This window comes from Pteropus alecto, unplaced genomic scaffold (genome assembly GCF_000325575.1).
Source record: "Pteropus alecto unplaced genomic scaffold, ASM32557v1 scaffold117, whole genome shotgun sequence".
In the NCBI taxonomy this organism is placed as follows: domain Eukaryota; kingdom Metazoa; phylum Chordata; class Mammalia; order Chiroptera; family Pteropodidae; genus Pteropus; species Pteropus alecto.
The window spans coordinates 1,738,538-1,756,607 of NW_006440642.1; the positions used below are offsets into that span (position 1 = coordinate 1,738,538).

General features: G+C 51.0%; 1 long non-coding RNA gene and 1 pseudogene across 2 annotated transcripts in view; both read right to left on the reverse strand.

The window, feature by feature from the left end:
• Positions 1 to 1,979: 1,979 nt before the first annotated feature.
• Positions 1,980 to 18,070, reverse strand: part of LOC112484533 — a 16,337-nt gene continuing 246 nt past the window's right edge. The window contains exons 2-6 of one of the 2 annotated variants that reach the window (XR_003048040.1): positions 10,900 to 10,972; positions 4,769 to 4,864; positions 3,893 to 3,975; positions 3,007 to 3,103; positions 1,980 to 2,177 (exon numbers count right to left, since the gene is read on the reverse strand). This is a non-coding gene — a long non-coding RNA (uncharacterized LOC112484533). Of the gene's footprint in view, positions 2,178 to 3,006; positions 3,104 to 3,892; positions 4,010 to 4,768; positions 4,865 to 10,899; positions 10,973 to 18,070 lie in introns of both variants that reach the window. The other variant, XR_003048041.1, reaches the window with a different exon arrangement.
• On the reverse strand, positions 12,785 to 12,903 carry LOC112484570 (annotated as a pseudogene).

Sequence of the window (18,070 nt, forward strand, 5' to 3'; positions counted from 1 at the left end):
TACCCATCCCCTGTGACTTGAGCCCAGTAGAGGCCTTGCACTCACATCACTGGTTGTGGGCGAAGGCCAGCTGTGCTGCTCTGGGCTCTCCTACCCCACCCCTGGCCAAGGCCATCTCTCTCCTCACAGGCCAGGCCCCCACTCCCAAAGAGCAGCTAGGGTTCTGTATGTGGCCTCTTGCAGCTCAGCCCTCCCAGCTCTGCTAAGCCCCACTCAGCCAGTGAAGAGCTGGGACTGCCCTAGCAGCATGCGGGAGGATGAAAGGGGAGCGCCCTGCCACAGCTGACATCCGCACCCTGGGCCCAGGCCCAGGTCTTGTCTCCAAGGCACCATCTGTTGCCTGTGAGTTCTGAGTAGGGACAGAAGGCTGGCACTGGGGCTCAGAGGGCAGGGTGGGAGGGGGAAGTGACAGGGGCATGCACAGTGGTTTTGAAGTCCCCCTAGTGAAGCAGTACCCTTATTGTCCCCCTTCCTCTGCTACTGTCACCCACCTGTGCAGAGTTTGGACCTAAGGTTGAAGAAGAAAAGAGTTAGAGATGGTCAGCCCCGACCCAGCCCAGGCTGGCCCGCGCCTCCCTGACATCTAAGATCACTCCCTTCTGGGGAAGCCAGAGGGCACAGCCAGATGGTTTCCATCCCAGGTGAGCAACAGTTCCAGGCATCACAGGGTCATCATGGAATCATGAGACAGAAACTGGGCACTGGGCATCAGGCCACAGGATAGGCTGCCTGAGGTTGGCACCCTGGCTGGCTCTCTGTTTCTCCCCCGGAGCAGGCCATCCTCAGAGCACAGAGCCAGACATGGCCAGAGACTCCTCTGGGTGGGAATAAACTCCCACCGGTCAGGGCTGTCAGAGCAGTTACAAATTTCCAGGGACAAGTTATGCATTTCCAGGGACTGGGGAGCGGGATCCCTTCTGCCGTCTGACCCTGCTACCAGCTACTTTGGAAGAGTCCAGTGGGTTGGGGAGAAGAGAGAAGGGGAAGGTGAGGGGATCTACAGATCAGGAGGGAAAGGGAGAAGGAAGAGAGAAGCATGGGAGTGGAGAGGGAGAAGAAAGGGAGAAGAGGCGAGAGGAAGTGCTGGGCTACAGGTAACAGAGACCCCACAATAACGGTGGCTTGAACGAGATGGCAATTTCTCTTGCAGTGGCTTGAACAAGATGGCAATTTCTCTTTAGGTGGGTGGTCCAAGGCCAGCATGGGGACCCAGGCTCCCTCTTGTCCCACTGTGCCCAACAACCCCAGGCTGCATCATGGAGAACAAGGTGGGGGAAAGGCACACCCCTCACTTCCCTGCCATCTTACCAGCTAGAATGAAATTTCAAGAACTACCTTGAGCTACAAGGGAGGCTGGGAAATGTAGTCTTTGTTCCGAGCATCCATGTGTCCATGGTGAAAAGCTCAATGAGAAAGAAAAAAAGTGGACCGTGGACATTGGGCAGAGGAGAGTAAAGAGAGAGAGAGAAGCTCTGGAAAGGATAGAGGAAGCAGGAAGGAAAGGAGGGAAAGACTCTTCGGAGCGGCTTGCACCTACAGTCAGACCTGACGTCCCAGCACACCCGGTCCCACCCAGGGCAACCGGGTCTAGGGGTTGTCAGAGGCAAGTTTCTTGGGGTCCAGGAGCTCTTTTCCTTCCCTAGAGATTAACATGCTACTGGGCACAGATCCAAAGTGGCTGTTGGTGAGGGTCTCTGGAGAAAGGTCTGCAGCTAATAAAAGGAAAGAAGACAAAGTGCAGGGATTTACTTTCCTACGTAGCTAAGAAGAGGCTTCAGAGTGTCTCTGGTGGTGTAAAGAAGGATATGACGGCTCATACTGAATCGTATTCTTTCAGATATAAGGAAGGAACTTGTCCATTTTTCTTCAAGGTTTGCAAAGGTACATAAAACATGGGACCAGCTCACACATCGTTTAGGTCACTTTGGGCCACAAGTAACAGAAAACCCAACCACAATGTTTAACAAGAGCATTTATTATCTCTCAAAACGAGAAGTCCAGAGGAGGGCAGTTCCAGGGTCGATATTTGACAGTTCCATGATGTCTAGGCTCTGGTCTCATTTCCCAGAAATTCTCATAGCTTTTCCTTCTGTTTGTAAGATGGTAGCTGGACCTCCAAGCACTATGTTCTCCATTTTGGAAGTGGATCGTTCAGTCCCAGTCAGGTCTTCAGACACCTGCAATCCCAGCCAACATCTTGACTGCCACCGCATGACAGACCCCAAGCTAGAACCCCAATGGCTAAGCCATTTTCAAATTCCTGACTCACAGAAACCATGAGATAATAAATGTTTATTGTTTGTTATGCACCCAGGGCTGGGACTAGAGTGAAGCAAGAGAGGAACCCGGGGTACAAAATTTGAGGCCCCACCCCAAGAATGAGCACCTCCTTGAATTTTGTGCATTAGTTTCCCCCTTTGCCTCACCCTAGTCCCGACCCTGTGTCTAGCAGCACATAAACCTCTGTCCCCTTGCCATTTCCCAGAGTGCTCTAGTTTGACATGGGGATCCTTGGGGTTCTGAAGAAGCTGGCTCCATCTCTGGTTCCAAGGGTGGAGCGTGTGACTAAGCCACTAAGCACATTCCCGTACCCTTAGGTCACAGTGATGGGATCGGTGTGGCATGTGACCCAGTCCTATCTAATCAGAGGAGATGTCAAGCCCTTTGCTAGGGATGCTGGGATAGGTATGATCCCAGTCTTATAATTGAACAAGGTAAGTGTAACCATGAGAACTCCTGGCAGCCCATTTGGGACCTCTGAGAGGAGCCAGTTTGGGACGAAGTTGCTAGCAGGATACAATGAAATTGGGTCTTTTGTGATATTGTTCAGCTGCTAGATTAACGCCTACCTGAAGCCAGCCTCATCTCTGGACTTTTTAACCGAGTGAGCTAAAAATTTCCCTTTTAAAAATGTAAACCAGTCTGAGTCTGGTTTTCTGTTACAGGCACAGGAAAGCAAAACTGTGGTGTTAAACACACAGAGGAGACCCTACTCTGCTTACTCACACAGATGCTGCCACGGATCCAGCTGCTTCACACTGTGCAGAGTGAGCATCCAGATGTTCCCATTAAAGTGTTCTTGTTTCAGCCAGATGTTGAGTATCTTGTAGATGGAAGGTTAACATGATTTAATGCTTAAAAGCAAACATTCTGCCCTTCCCCTCTCCCGGTCCCTAGCTAGTGAGTGCCTGTCCACTCGTAGTCCCTTCCAGGTGGCTATGTCCCACCCCAATCCTCAGACAGGTGCCATGTTTCGTATTATGTGGTACTCCCCACTACTACTTGTCCCCTTTCTCTGTTGTTTGTGCTGGGGATTAGCGATTATCCCAGAGAGCCAGGCTGGGCAACAGCCCATGTGTGGCCTGGCATGAAGAGATGAGCTGGGGCAAGCAGAGCCTTTCTTTGTCTCTCTGAACTAACACATCTTGAAGGAAGTATTTATAGACAGAGCCACAAAGCAGAGACAGGGCTATGGGAGAATGTTAAGCCAGCAAAAGTTACACAGGAGCAGAAAGGAGGAGCAGGTGAGGCTACAGGGAAAGAACTGTCCTAGAGTCCAGGGGAAGGATAAGCTTGTTGTTAGTGAGAGGAGATGGAGTTGATTCACAGAGAGAACAGTCCTCCTTGAGAGAGGGGGTGTACCACTGAGAAGGAGATGGAGAGCAATTAGTCAGGATGTGCTATATTCTGCTGTGGAAACAAACAACCCCCATGTATCAGTGGCTTAACCCGAAAAGAGTTTATTCCTGACCACACATGACCTGTCCATTATAGGTCAGCAAGGAAGGTACTGTGCACCCCGGTAGCATGAGAACTCAGGCCGATGGAGGCTCCACCTAGACACATGCTTCCACAATTGTAGAGGCAGAAGAAGGAAATTCAAAGTGCTCACCAGCTATTAAGACTTCTGTCCAGAGGTGACACATGTCCCTTCTGTTGGAAATTCATTGGCTAAAGCAAGTCTCATGGCTGGGCCTAATTTTAAAGGTAGAGAAGTCATAAGATGCCACTGTGTGTATGGAAAGAGAAGAAATAGGAATATTTGTGACCAGCCTTGCTGATGTCCACAGAGAGGAAAGCTGGTCCCTAGAGCTGCCTCAGATCCCACAGGTTCACATTCCATGAGGCCCCGCCATGCTGTGGTCCTGGTTTGTACTCATACAAACACCTCACCATTCCTATTGCCCCACATATGCCCTGCAATGCCCACCACCCTCCACACACACATTTGCTTGTTCCTTGCAACGTAATCCAGGGACTTCTTATTTCCTTTGACTGCTCCTTTCTCAACTGGGAACTGCCTCCCTCAAAAGCCTATAGCCTAAAGCACATAGCACAAGTCACCTTTGTGTCTTTGCCTTACAGCAAGGTGGAGTCTACAGGCCCTCTTGTCTGGAGAATGTCAGAGAAGACTGCTGGAAGCTCTGTTTGCACATACCAAGACTTCATAATTCCCTTGGTAATAATACAAATCCATAAAGTTTTGTAGTGCTTACTGTTATCCAAGCACTGTGCTAAGAACTTTGTCTGAATTCCCTCATTTAAAATACGTTCGACCTCACTTTGCAGAAGAAGAAACTATGGCATAGAGAAGTAAGCAATTCCTTTGAGGTCTGATTTCGTGTCTGTGCTCTCACATTATAATATCACCCAAGAGAGATGGTGAGGAGGACCTGGAGTCTGACAGGCCAGCCCTGGCCAGCTGAGATTAATCTTTGAGGAGGAGAGAAGAAGGGTGGAGGTTGCCTCAGGTGGATAGAGAACTTACCTCCAAGGAGGAAACAGCCTGGGTCCAGGAGAAACACATTTAATGGGGCAGGGTGTGGTATCCTTCAGATGCTCCTGGGTCCAAACTTAAGTCCTTCTTGGAGAAGATTGAGAAATTAAAAGACAAGCTGTCTTTGACTGAGCACATATAGTGACCAAACTGTGGTCTCTAAATATTTTTTCTCATTCAAAGGAACTCAGGCTTCTTGGAGAATTGGCTGTTTTCAGGTCTGGAGCACAAATATATAAGATGAGCCTAGACATCATGTTCCAGAAAGTACCAAACGCCACCAGGGTCATGTCAAAAGGACTCAGGTGCCGACTTGAAGGAGGTCCTACTGGATAGAAGGGGATCGTTGGTGCATCAAAAGCAAAACTAAACAAACAAACAAAACCCTGCAATGAATTGAAACACATCAAATGTTTAAAAAATGCACAGGTTCAAAATGATAATAATAATAAAAAAGACATTCGGAGGATGCTTAGACAAAACTAACCATTCTGAGAACTGATAAATAAAGGGAAAGAAGCATTTTAAAAGCTAACTTTGGGGCCTCCTAATGATACAGTGAATTTGAGAGCTAGTTGGAAAGCTTCCCATTTACTCCCCAAACTCTCCCTCTGGCTTTCTTCAGGCCAGAATTTCCCCCATTAGAGACTCATTTCTTTGGGTTAAAAAGTGTCCTAAATCAAAGCAAAAATACCCTTGTGAAAGGCTTGTTAACTGCTTTCCTTACAGATTGTGACAGATGAAAAGTGGTAAGTCTTATAGTTCTTGGGGTCTGGACTGACAGGGGTATAGCCAGAGAGGATGGGCTGGGAGGGGCAAAGCGCTTGGCCACGTCACAGAGGGCAGGAGAACCCCCTGGCCCGCCATTCAAAGTTCAGGTCCTCGATAGCCCAGTCAGATGGAGTCTGATCTGGCAAGTGGAAAGAATGGCAGAAATGTGCATTTTATTACACAGCCCGGAGGATTCAGACACATGTTGTCCTGCCACCGTTTTCTGGGGGACACTGGACAAGGGCTCCTGGAGCTCCCCTTATTGGCCTGTGTGACTTCCTGCTCCGGCAGTGCTGGACTGACACAGCTGAGTACTTCCAGCCTCTGCAAACTTCACCAGGCCCCTCGCCCTGGGTCCCCTACTGCCTGCCAGGTCCCTTTAAGGCACCAGGCCCTTCCCTGTGTGGAGAAGCTGGTGCCGTGGAGAAAGGACATAGCCACATGGTCCCGGTGTGAGCTCTGAGCTGCCTGCCCTCACCCTCGCTCTCACAGCTTCCCACGCTGTTCTGACATGCCCGGCTTCTCCTGTGACAGCCCACTCTCTCCTGGCCCCCGATGCTTGACTACCCTCTTTGGGCTTTGCTGGGCCTGGGCCTTTCAGCCCAGGCTCCAAGTTGCCCTGGGTCCTGGGGTCCCTCTTTCCTTGCTGGTGCCCTCATGAAACCCTTGTCCCTGGGCAGGAGATTAATTACAACCCTGCTGATCAGCTCTGTGGCTCAGCCAGATCTGTGGCTGGTCTGCCCTCACTCGAGGGTCTGCTAACCACCCTCACTGTCCTCTTTCCCGCCCTGCCACCTCGCCTAGCTGATTCTGTCCCTTGGGCCTCTCCTGGTCCCTCCCTCCTCGTTTCACGGCCTCCCCTGCTCAGAAGTACACCGATATTCCAGGCCCGAGCCCATCCCTTCCTAGTAATGCTCCTCAGCCTACCTTTTCCCCCTGAAACCGAGCGCCCAGTTTGGGGCTGACCTTCTGAGCCCCGTCCCCACACGCCCAACCCATGACTAATGGGCCCTGGCCGAGCTCCCCTGTCCTGAAACCTGGCCTTTGCTTGACCCCACGGGCAGGCCTGGGCGCCAGCCTCGGCCCTCCCTGGCTGGCCCCCTCCCAGTCCCCTTCCCACTGCCTGAGACTAGGTTATGACATCTTTCCACTGAGCGACTCTTATTTTGAGAAGGCAAACGCGGCGGCGCCCACAGGCATGTGCACACGCTAGTACACGTACACACGCATCCCTCCTCGCCCTAACACCTCACTCACTGGAGTGAAAATCTGGCTGGCCATGTTTATTTTTCTTCCTCTCATTTCCCCTTTAGAACAAACACCAGTCCTGTAACACGGACCACCCTCTCCCCTGTCCTCCCCTGGCAGCTGTGAATGAGAACAGAGTCGGTCTTTTAGCAGAAGGCAGCAGCCTGAATGAATTGATCAGAGCCCCAAAGCTAGCATGAGCATTTGTGTTTGCTTCTTAGAAACTCTTTGCACATCCCGAAGCTATTTTTCCATGTGCCTTGGAGCAAATGCCTCCCCGCCTCACCCCCTCCTTTCGAATTTTATTTTAGTTCATTTTTGGTTCCATGCATTTTGTTTTCTGTTTTCTACAAGGGAGCCTGAATCAGGGCCTCAGAAAAACAAGGCTGAGCTGCCAACTGGAAATGTTTGCTCTGGGGGCGAGTTCGGAGGCTGGCGTCAGGCGGGGCAAGATCCGTGCCAGTGGAATGTGATTTGGGGGGGAAGCTGCAGGTCACTCAATTGCTGGCAGCCTGCCCGGGAGCAACTGGATGCTTTCTGGGCTGTGTGTGTGTGTAGGCTTTTTTCCCTCATGCAAACAGAGCCCTGGAGACGTGGAGACAGAAGCATTAGGAAGAAACTAGACAGGGGGTTGGAAAATCAGGGGAACTGGAGAGATTAGGTGGGCGGGGGTGAAGGGAGGGTGCCAGGATCAGGGTAGCCACTTTATCGAGCATCCATTGTATTCTCAGCCTGGAGCTGGGGCTCTTGGGAGCAAGGGGAGATGCAAACCAACCTGGCCCCCAGTGACTCATGGGCTCTTTGGAGAAACAAGGCTCCTGGTACAGAACACAGGCAGGCCAGCCTGGAAGCTCTCCAGAGCTGCAAAAATGGCTGAGGGTGTTCAGGAAAGGCTTCCTGGAGGAGGTGTGGTAGGGTCCTGAAGTATTGCTTTGAAAGGAGATGTGTTCAAGATACCGTTAGTAGCTACTATGTGCTGAGCCCTGGGCTAAGACCTTTACATTCATGATCCCCTTTAATTCTCCTAACGACCTTACGAGGATCAGTAATCTTTCTATAGATTTTTTAAATGAGGAAACTGAGGCCCAGAGAGAGTAGGGAATGTCCTCCTAACAACCTTACAAGGATCAGTAATCTATAGATTTTGAAAATGAGGAAACTGAGGCCCAGAGAGAGTAGGGAATTTGGCCAAGCTCCCATCTTGGAAGTGATAAGCCAGGGCTCAACCCAGGGCTGTTCCATTCTAAAGCCCTGGAAAGAGAACTGCTAAATTCAAGAGGGGGATCTAAGAGTTGAAGGTGGATTCCCCAGACGGCAGTGTGGAAAGTGCTTGGAGATCAGAGAGGACCCTGCCTTGTTTCGTCAGTGACCCATGTCCGTTCTCGTACTTCCTAGCAGACCCCCTTCACATGCCAAGTTCTTTCCTACCCCAGAGGTTCGCTCTGGGACTGCCTACTTTGGGGGTCCTCAGAAATTATTCATGCTACTCTGAGTAGTGCATGAAACTTAGGCAAATCAGACAGAATGGATTTCTTCGGGACAACCAGCACGACCCTAGAGTTGGAGTCAGGAGACCTGGAGCTGCCACTGCTTTCCAGAGATGTCGCGTGAGTTGTTTCCCTGCTCAGGTCTCAGTTTCCTTAGCTCTAAAATGAGGAGTGGCCAGGATGGCCTTTGAGCTGTCACAGGTGGAAGGAGAGAATCTAAGGTGGCAGTTGATACGTAGGTGTTGGGTGGGGGTGAGGAGAATCTGTCTAAGGTGTCCAGCCCACCCCAGGAGGATTTTCTGCCCAAGGAAGCAGGGTCTATCACAGGCTTGGGAAAGGAGAAGGAAATAAGCCAGAAGAAGACAGGAGCAAAGGGGGTGGAGTCACGGTCAGGACAGGTGAGCTGAGCTTGTTGGATAGAGATCAGATAGATAGTAAACTATCTAGTTAGAACAATTTCACTGGTCACCTGGGGATTTTATTGTCCTGATATAGTTGGTCGGTTGGTCTCACTCATTGATTCTTTTTGACCTAATTGACCACTAGTGTTAGGTAGACACTGGCTTAGGGGTCACCTAGGCCTGCCAGATCATCTCCATTGGTTGAACTGACTTATCAGTTCTGTGAGATGCCTGATTTTTACCAATTATTTCCAAGAAACAGATAATTGACTGAATTAACGAAACCTAGTAACCGTTTTGGCTTATCGGAGACAGTCTGGATCTGACGTCTTTGGTCCTTAAGAGACAGGCCACCTACCACTTCACCGACAACAGCTAGATCCCCAAAAAGGCTGGGAAAACCCCTCTGAACAATGGGCTTTGGGACTCAGTCTCCCCCATCGATAAAATGGAAAGGTTGGACTAGACCAAGAGCAGCAAACACATAGCACGAATACTGCAACCCTTACTATTCCAGCCACAGCAGACATGGCTAATCAATTACAGTACTCGTTCCCTTGGGACCCATATCCAGCCTCAGAATCCTTTTCAATACAGGGCTTCAGGCAGCCCCTACCAATCAATTAGATTTGACGTGTGTGATAAAAAGCATTTGTCCTCCAGGCACTAGATGATCTCCAAGCGTCCCTCCAGCTGTGCTGATCTAGAATTGCAACTGATTAGGTGTCTGAGGCCTCAGCCTGGAGACCACCAGATCTCCAGCTGTCCCTGGGGCTTCCCAGGTCTGTGGTGCTGCCCTTGAGCAGGGCCATGCCTGAGCTGGTGCCTTATTAATTTTCCTCACTGCTAATAAATGTGCATTGCGTCAGCTCCGTCCTGCCCCCTCCTGTTCTCCGGCTGCCGCCATCAGCAGGGACTTTTTCAGAGAGCTGTAAAAATAGTTTTTTTGAGGAGCCTGCACAGAAGAAGCAGCCAAGCCTTTTTGTTTCCTTTCTTTTTTGAGGGAATGGGGGAGATGAGTAGGGAATGCTTCACAATGAAGGAATGTGCTCCTTGGGGGAATTTAAAGTTGTTTTCCTTAAAATAATAATAATAATAAAAAGTTATCACACTGGTTTCACATCAAGCCACAGAATGCATCTGTGAGGACTGGTAACAGCTCCCAGGAGATCACTGGCTCAAGCCCGTCTCGTTAGGCTGTTGGTCGACAGCTGGGTCCTGATGAAGACAGCCTTAATGAGCCGCTTGCTCCTCACCAGCCCCGCCGGCTGATCCAGCTCCGGTGGTCCAATGGGCTTGATGGCTCCATGAGAGAGCTTGTCTTGCCTGTGATGAAGGTTAGGCATGGAGGAGAGCTTTCTTTCTAATGAGTGAATGTTTCACTCTCCCCCAGTGGTGCCCTGGAGAGGCTTTGAAGAGGCTTAAGACAAATGCTAAGATGCTAGAGATGGGAGGGTCCCAAGGTATGTAGCCTCCACCTCCTCCTCATTCTTCCCATTTTACAGATGAAGAAACAGGCTTGCAGGTGGTGGGGGACAGGGGAAGCAGGTGCTAGAGGGAAGGGTACATAGCTGGTCCTGGGGAGAGAATGAATCTTCTGACTCCCAGACTAGCAAGTCAAAGCTGCAGGAAAATCTGATAGTGGCAACCCCGAGCTTCTCAAACCTGACAAATGTATGCCACTGTCTCAAAAGGCACATTGTCACAGAGCCCTAGGACATAATTATACTCTTATGCTTTATGCTTTTAATTCTTATGTAACTATAAACCAAAACAAATAAATAAATTAATAAAGAAAATCACAGAGGTGATAAAATTCACATTAACAACATTAAGTTAATATGATGGATAATATTGTTTTGCTGAAGCAGAACCTGTAGGGTATAGAAGAGGAGCAAAGGAGAATGACAGAAGCCTCCGGGCCTTCCCTGTCAGAGGCCACTAGAATGAAGGAATCCAGGGGACAGTATAGTGTCGGGGGGTAGAAGGGGACAGGGCCAAGTCATGTGCTGGTCAGAGGAAGCTGAGATTCGTAGCTGCTTCGAGTTAGCCCTCAGATCTTCTTGGGGTATATTTGCCCAGCATGGCCTGGCTTGCAATGTTTCTTCCTTGGACAGGTCTCCTTGAGGCTCAGATCATGCTGTCTCTTCTCAGAAAATCCTCGACCATGAGGGCAGTGCCATGTGACCATCCCCTCTTCTCTCTGCCATCTTACCTGCCACTGGGAAGAACTCTCATTGGGCAATGCAAGGGAGCAGGCGCTGTTCCTCCCTGCCACTTCCTGTCCCCTATGGGTAAGAATACATACTATAAACATGATGCATAAGTAGATCATATTGTGTGTTACAGCAGAAAAAGCCTGGTAGTTCTTTTGTAAATGAGTAGTGAGGGGAGGTCTCAGTGAGGAGGTGACATAACATTAAAGGCTTGGATGAGGCCAGGGGACAAGCCATGGCATTTGTCAGGGAAGTGGTTTGCCTGGCTAGATCCTACTATCGTTCCAGGCTGGTTCAGTGCCCCTTCTTCCAGGAAGTCTCCCAGAGCTGCCATACGCAGAATTCCCACAGCATTTCCTGCAGCATTTATCACTTTGTGCCATGCCTTACAGCTCTTGTCAGACTTGCATAATCTTTCTCCTGGACCAGAATGTCAGCTAAGGGCAGGGGTTTTTGCTTTGTTCACTGCTGTATCCCCAGTCTCAGTTGGTGTTCTACAAATGCATATCAAGTTGTCAGAGATGGACCAATTGGGGATGGGAATTGTCTGTCTTCAGTGCTTGAGCTCCCGACAGTAGATACCTCACCTTTCTGCTTCAGCGCCATCTTGGACTCAGCCTAAGATTTGGCAAATGAATGCATGGCCATTGTCCCTCACTCAACTGATCAGGCCAGAAGACCCAAAGTCAGAGAAAAGAGAGTGAATGCGACGTGACCACCAGTTCTTGTGACGTGATCAATTCTGTCTCTGGATCTACTGGTTTCTTCTATCAAAATGGCTGGCTGAACAGCTGAGCAAGCCCTAGTCCGACCCAAAGTGGGCCTTCCTTTATTATTTATTGAGTGCCTACTGTGTACCAGAAATTGTTCTAGAGGCTGGGATACAGTAGTGAACAAGGCAGGCAAAACTCCCTGCTCTCATGGAGCTGACATTATAGTTGGGGAAACAAATTAACAAACATACAAAACCCAGAAAAAAAAAGTCAGATAATAGTAAGTGCTTGAAAACTTAAAGTGGAGAAGAGGTAGAAAATAATGAAAGGGGCTGGTGCAAACTTTATATGGGGTGCTCGGGGACAGCTTCACTGAGAAGGTGACATAGAAACACCGGAAAGCGGTGAGGGAGTGAGCCATGAGACGACCTAGGGCAGAGCATTCCAGGCAGAGGGAACTGCCAGTGCAAAGGCCCTGAAGTGGGGCCGGGGACCGGGGGCTGGGGTCCGGGATCCGGGATGGGGGGCTCCCTGGGTAGGTCTGAGGAGCAGCTAGGAGCCCAGTGTGGTGGGAGCAGAGTGATGGGTGGTGGTGGGGGGTTGGGAAAGAGGGGGGAGATGAGGTTAGAGTGGAATGGGGGACCAGATGTCAACTTTGGCTCCTATTCTAACATTCCAGTTTGCCACTGCTGCATAACAAACCACCCCACAATGAAGTGGCTTAACATACAATTTAGTATTTGTTCCCATGGTTCTGTGGGTTGACTGGGCTCGGCTGGGCGGTTCTTGCCGGTTCTCCCATGTGGCTGCAACCAGATAGAGGCTGGGGCTGGAGGTGTGTGACAGCTCCACAGGAGAGGATGCTCAGGGTGCCCTCTTCACTCACAGGTCTGGCACCATGGAGTTCTCCATGGGGCCTCTTTCCAGCAGAACAATCTAGACTTACATGGTGACTAAGGGCTCTAATCGGCAAGAATCGGAAACAGCTAGTCCCCTTAAAGCACAGCGCCACTTCCACTGGGTTCCATTAGCCAAAGTAGTTGCAGGCTAGTCCAGATCCACTGGGGTGGAGGAACAGATTCCACCTCTCCACGCATGCAGGGAGTTGATGGCATCCCCTAACACACCTGAGAAAAATAGGAGGTCACTGGGAGGGTCTTTTTTTTCTTTACGCCTACAGCACCTGATCTTCCTAGGTGGTCTCCCATCCAAGTACTAACCAGGCCCGACCCTGCTTAGCTTTCGAAATCAGACGAGATCGGGCGTGTTCGGTGTGGCATGGCCATAGACTACTGGGAGGTTTTGAGCAGAAGAATGACATGGTATGTTCTCTGTTTTAACAGGCTACCTGGCCAATTGTGTGGAAACCTGGCACCTGCCTGCCCATCATGCCAGGCTTCTGTTGCTTGTAGAGTGCCTTCTCTCCCCGCAACCTCTAGGCGTGCCCTCTGCAGGGGAACCTGCTCCATTGCAGCAGAGCACGTGCTCTCTGCTGAGAAGGTGCACCCTATCAGGTCTCAGGGAGACAGTGCTGAAGGCCTCCTTATCTCCCTCCTGCAGTGCCCTCATCTGGCTCCCGTCCCAGCCCCAAAGACTCTCTCGATTTTCCGTAATAGGGATGGTCACGTGGATAAAGAAAAGTAAAGGGAAGACTGGAGAGTAAGTCTGCAAGAGTTTCCTGCCTGGATGCCTCATTGCTGTCCTCTGGATCCAAAGTCTTGCTGGCTAATGGTGGCAGTGCGGGCACTGTCACTTGGCGGCCACCAGGCTGATGGTATTTTACTTTCTGCTCACTCCCCTGGGTGGTCCTGTTCAGGGCTGCTGTGACTACAACTCCAGCGGGCACCAATCACACGTGCTCTGTTTCCTTCTGGCAGTCTAATTTCCATTCTTCTTCCCTTTCTCTAATGGGTGACACACCTACTTTGGAACAATCTGAACATCCAGAAATAGAGACTCTAGATTCAGGAATATAGAACTTCATGGAACAAGTATCCAAGGTTCCATCCCATCTGGCCACGGAGATGACAATCACTGGATGCCACCCCATAGAGCCGTCCTGTTCTCACCTGTGGGATGACACCAGTGCTGGATACTAAGATCTGGGGTTCATATGCCTGAGATTCTTGACCGTCCAGAGGAGGTGCTTCTGCCATTGAACCCTGATCTGGAAAGAGCTGGGGGGAACTGGGCTGGTCCAGTGGAGGCCAGTCACTTCAGCTGAGAGGTGAACAGCAATAATTTCACGCAAGCTGGCAGCATATGCAGGCACAGCCTGGCTGCCAAATAGGCCAGCCCTACAGGTGGACCAGTTACTAACCTCCCCAGATACTAGTCACTGAGTTCTCAGGAGGCAGTGAAGCACATGGTTCAAACTTGGATTTTTGGGTCAGTTGGCCTGAGTTCAAATCTCACATCTGTTATTTCCTTTCTGTTAGCAAGGTCTTTACTCTAGGAGCTTCCATTTCCTATCTGTAGAATGGGTTTACCTCCTTGGGTTGTTATAAGGATTTTGTGAAATCACTCCCTGGGTGGCAGTCATTATTACTGCCTGTTTTTCTAGCATTTTATTCCCAGTGGCCTAGCCCTAAGCTCTTGCCTTCTCTTCCCTTTTTAGTTTCTTTCCTGTTCCCTAGACCAGCTGTCCAGGGGATGTGGAACCTCCTAGTGGCACCTTCATGCTGGTTGATTCAGTGGGGGATGTTTTTAATGTAGGGCATAGGTTTTCTTGGGGTGTCTGCATTGTCCCATCCCAAGCAGAGGGTGAGACCACCTGGAGCCTCAAGAGCCTTTTCATCCTGGCAACTATGAATTCACGAAATCCATACTACTGTCATTGCAGGGCCACCACCTTGGCTCCAAAATCAGCAAGAATTTCCTTGTGGGAGATAGCAACGTCGTGTGCAGGCCAGGCAGTGTCATACCACCAGGGGGCACTGCCTGGCTGGGCTCTCTTCCCACTTCTCAAGGAGGCTGAGGGAAGGCAGTAGCGGAAGTCACAGGATGCTAGGGGGCCATGGGCAGGTAGACTAGATTTTGAAGGTCTGCCACCAGGCAGGCTGGAAATGGCAACAGGGACCCTTCACAGCACTTGAGCTCTTTATAGGTTGCCTCCTGTTCCTGTATATGCCATTTCATCTTATGACTAAGGGGATGATGCCAGATAACGAGCTGAGGCTCAGAGAGGTGAAGGGGCTGCTAAAGGTCACACAACTGGTAAGTGGTAAACCTCTCCTAGGCCTGCCTGATGCCAACCCTGGGGCTCTAGGATTTGACCAATAAGAGAGGCAGTATGATGACGGGGAAGGAGTGGTCCTAGGAGCTGGGTCTGTGTCCCATTCTACCTTGACCCAGCACAGCACACCTCCCTATCCAATCTCCTCCCCTCATTCCACACCACGGGATCTCAGGGAGCTTCTCTATTTGGGGCGGGGTGCGGGGGTTGGTGAGGGGCTCAAGATCAGTGAGTGGAGACCATGATATGCAACCAAGACGTGATTTTCCTGGTGTGCAGCCTGGCCTCTTTAGGGACGATTTCAGTCTTGCCAGAGACTTCCATAAACCCTAAGTAGCCATGGGCTAGCCTGCAACTGCACCCCAAGTTTGGGGCAGACCCTGGACGGAGCCTGGGTGGCTGTGCTAACCCACGGTGCTGAAGGCTACCATTCACTCTACTTTATGCCCCTTGCCAAACACTGTATAGGCAGCCTCACTTAACCCTCATGTCAGCCCCGTGAGGCACATTATTATGATTGCCATTCCCCAGAGGGTAACACTGAGGTGCAGAGAGTACCTTAGCAGCTCTGGAGAAGGGGGTTGGCTTTTCCCCCATCTCTGCTACTGATTGGCTGGATGCATGAGAAGTGGGCAAGCTGGGGTCTTAGCCTCTGCTTGGGATCTGGAGAATGTAAAGGGCATGAGGGCTGGTTGTCCTTAGGTAAAGGATTCCTGGGCACCGACTCTTGGAGACAGGAAGGAAACAGCAATCTTTCTGGAGCCCACAAGCCCAGGAGCTCAGACAGATCTGCAGTGGCAGCAATACTTGCGAGTGAGCATGTGCAGAGGCCAGCAAGGGCGACAGGGGGCTGTGATGATCAGCCAAGGCTTACAAGAGGAGGGGAGAATGGAGTTGGTCATCAAAGGGTGAGGAAGAGAGTGCTCTGCAGAAGGGAGGCATGGGAAACCTGTGAGCAAAGGCCAGTGCATTAGGGTAGTGGTAGGCTAGGTGGGGAAACAGGAGAATGAGAGCTCCTCTCTGGGGCACGCCCTTGGCTTTCAGGACATAGATAAAGTGCAGGATGACACTGGGTGTCCAGGGAAGGGGGGAGTTCAAGGAGCATGTACACTATGAGGCTGGGACCCATCTCGGTGGGAAAAAAATGAAGTTTTGCTTTTACTATAATTAGAAGACTGCATGCCTCCATGTGTGTGTCCCTGTGGGAATGTGGATGTGTGAGCATATATCTGAAGACTTATGTCAAAGATGTCAAAGTCCTTTTATATCCATGGTCTCTTTTTACTTGCTCAGCTACCCTGAGAGGTTGGCTAGACAGAAGTATCCTCAAGGACAGATGGCAATACAGAACCCCAGTGGGATGAAATGTCCTGGCTAGCGTCATAGGTCTCAATAGTTGAAAACCTAAGACCCATCCCAGCCTCCCGGCCTCCCGGCCTCAGCTCTGTGTTCCTGCCCCTGGGACCTTATGCCCAGACCCCATCCAACCTCTCGGGACCCTGCTTGCCACAGGCAACCCCCACCCCCAGGGCATTCTCTTTTGGACTCTGGACTGTGTGTGAGCCCTGCATTTTCACAAGAAAACCCTACCAGGTCTGGCAGGTCTAGGGGCAGGAGTGGAGGACTGAAACCAGAAAGATGGAGATCCTAGTGGCAGCAGAGGCCAGAGCTCAAGGCCAGGTCAAGGGTCTATCTCCTCCCAAACTGCTTTTAGCATCCACCACTGCCTTAAGGAGAAACTGTCACCGAAGGGACCTGTGAGGAGTGAAGCCCTGTGCTGGTCCTTCAGGGCAGCCTTGGGACGTGGCTCTCAGATGAGGGCTCACTAGTTTGACCCTCTTCTTTCCAGAATCTCCAGTGGAATTGCACAGAGGACAGAGGGTCTGGGGAATGGACATCTGTCCCTTGCCAATAATAGCAGGCACTTGCAAAGTCCTCACTTTGTGTCAGGCGCTGTTCTAAGTGGTTTGCACATATATGTTCAATGAATCTTCACAAGCATATTGAGAGGAAGACACCCTTATTACCTCCGTTCACGGATGAGGAAAAGGAGGCACAGGGAGGTTCGATGACTTGCCCAAGGTCACTCAGTTTGTAAGTGGCATAGCTGGGGTTTGAACCCAGAAAATCTGCCTCTAAGAGCTATTCTGCCTCTGTTATATTAATAATAACTACCAAAGCAACCATTTGATTAGTACCTCCTATGTGCCAGGTACTTAATTCCTCACAGCAATGCAGTGACTTAGGTACTGATATTCTCTGCATTTCATAGATGTGTAAATCCGAGCTTAGCAGCGGCTGGGGTGAGATGACTTCAGATTCTCACAGATGCTAGGTCTGGCTAAATCGGAAGCTTGCACCCTACTCCACCTTTTGAAGGCCTGTTTGACTAGCTATGTGACTATAGGAAAGCACATTCCTTTTCACAGCCTCAGTTTCCCCATCGCTTAGGCCTTCTGCTCTTGGCCTTATTGCTCCAGCAAGTGGTAGAATGGATAGGGTTGCAGTGCTGTGGGAATGCAGATCTCAGGGAGACTCCAGAGCCTTTCCCTTCCCCCATCGACCCCCGCTTCAAAAGTTGCTGCTCCCTTTTTATCTCGATTGGTTAGTGTTAGGGTGGAGGGGTGAACCGGGAAGTACTGTGTGCGGAAGGTCGATACCTCGGCCCCGAGAGGTCAGCAAGGCTGGGTAGAGTAGGTCCAGCAGTGATTTGAGGAAGGGCCGAAGGGCCCAAGGGCCCAGAAGCCACGTGCTGGGGCAGTTCTATAAGGCTGACCGTCTTCTGGAAAAGAGCAGCGCCCCCGATTGGAGGAGGGGCGAGGAGTGAGAGCCAGAGAAGGCCGATTCTGGGCAGAAGGGGTGGGGGCGGGAGGGAGGTAGAGAGGACGCGGACAAAGGAGGCGGCCGGTAGCCCAGCTGTTTTGAAAAATGCTTCCTGTTTCTTTAAAGGCGCTCGCGGCTCGGGCGGCCCGGCTGGGAGGCGGCGGCGGCGGGAGCTGCCTGCTCTCCGGGCGGCGGCGCTGACTGATCTCGCGAACTGGGCTTCTGTGTAAACTGAGGCTAAACAAACACAGATGGAGCGCAGCGGGCGTGCTCCAGAAATGCTGGCACGGCGGCAGTGACTTCAGATGACACTCTGAGCGCTCCGGGAACGGACTGCCCGGCGGCTTCGCGGAGCCGGCGGCGCAGCTGCCCCGGGAGCGGGGGAGAGAGGGTGGGGGG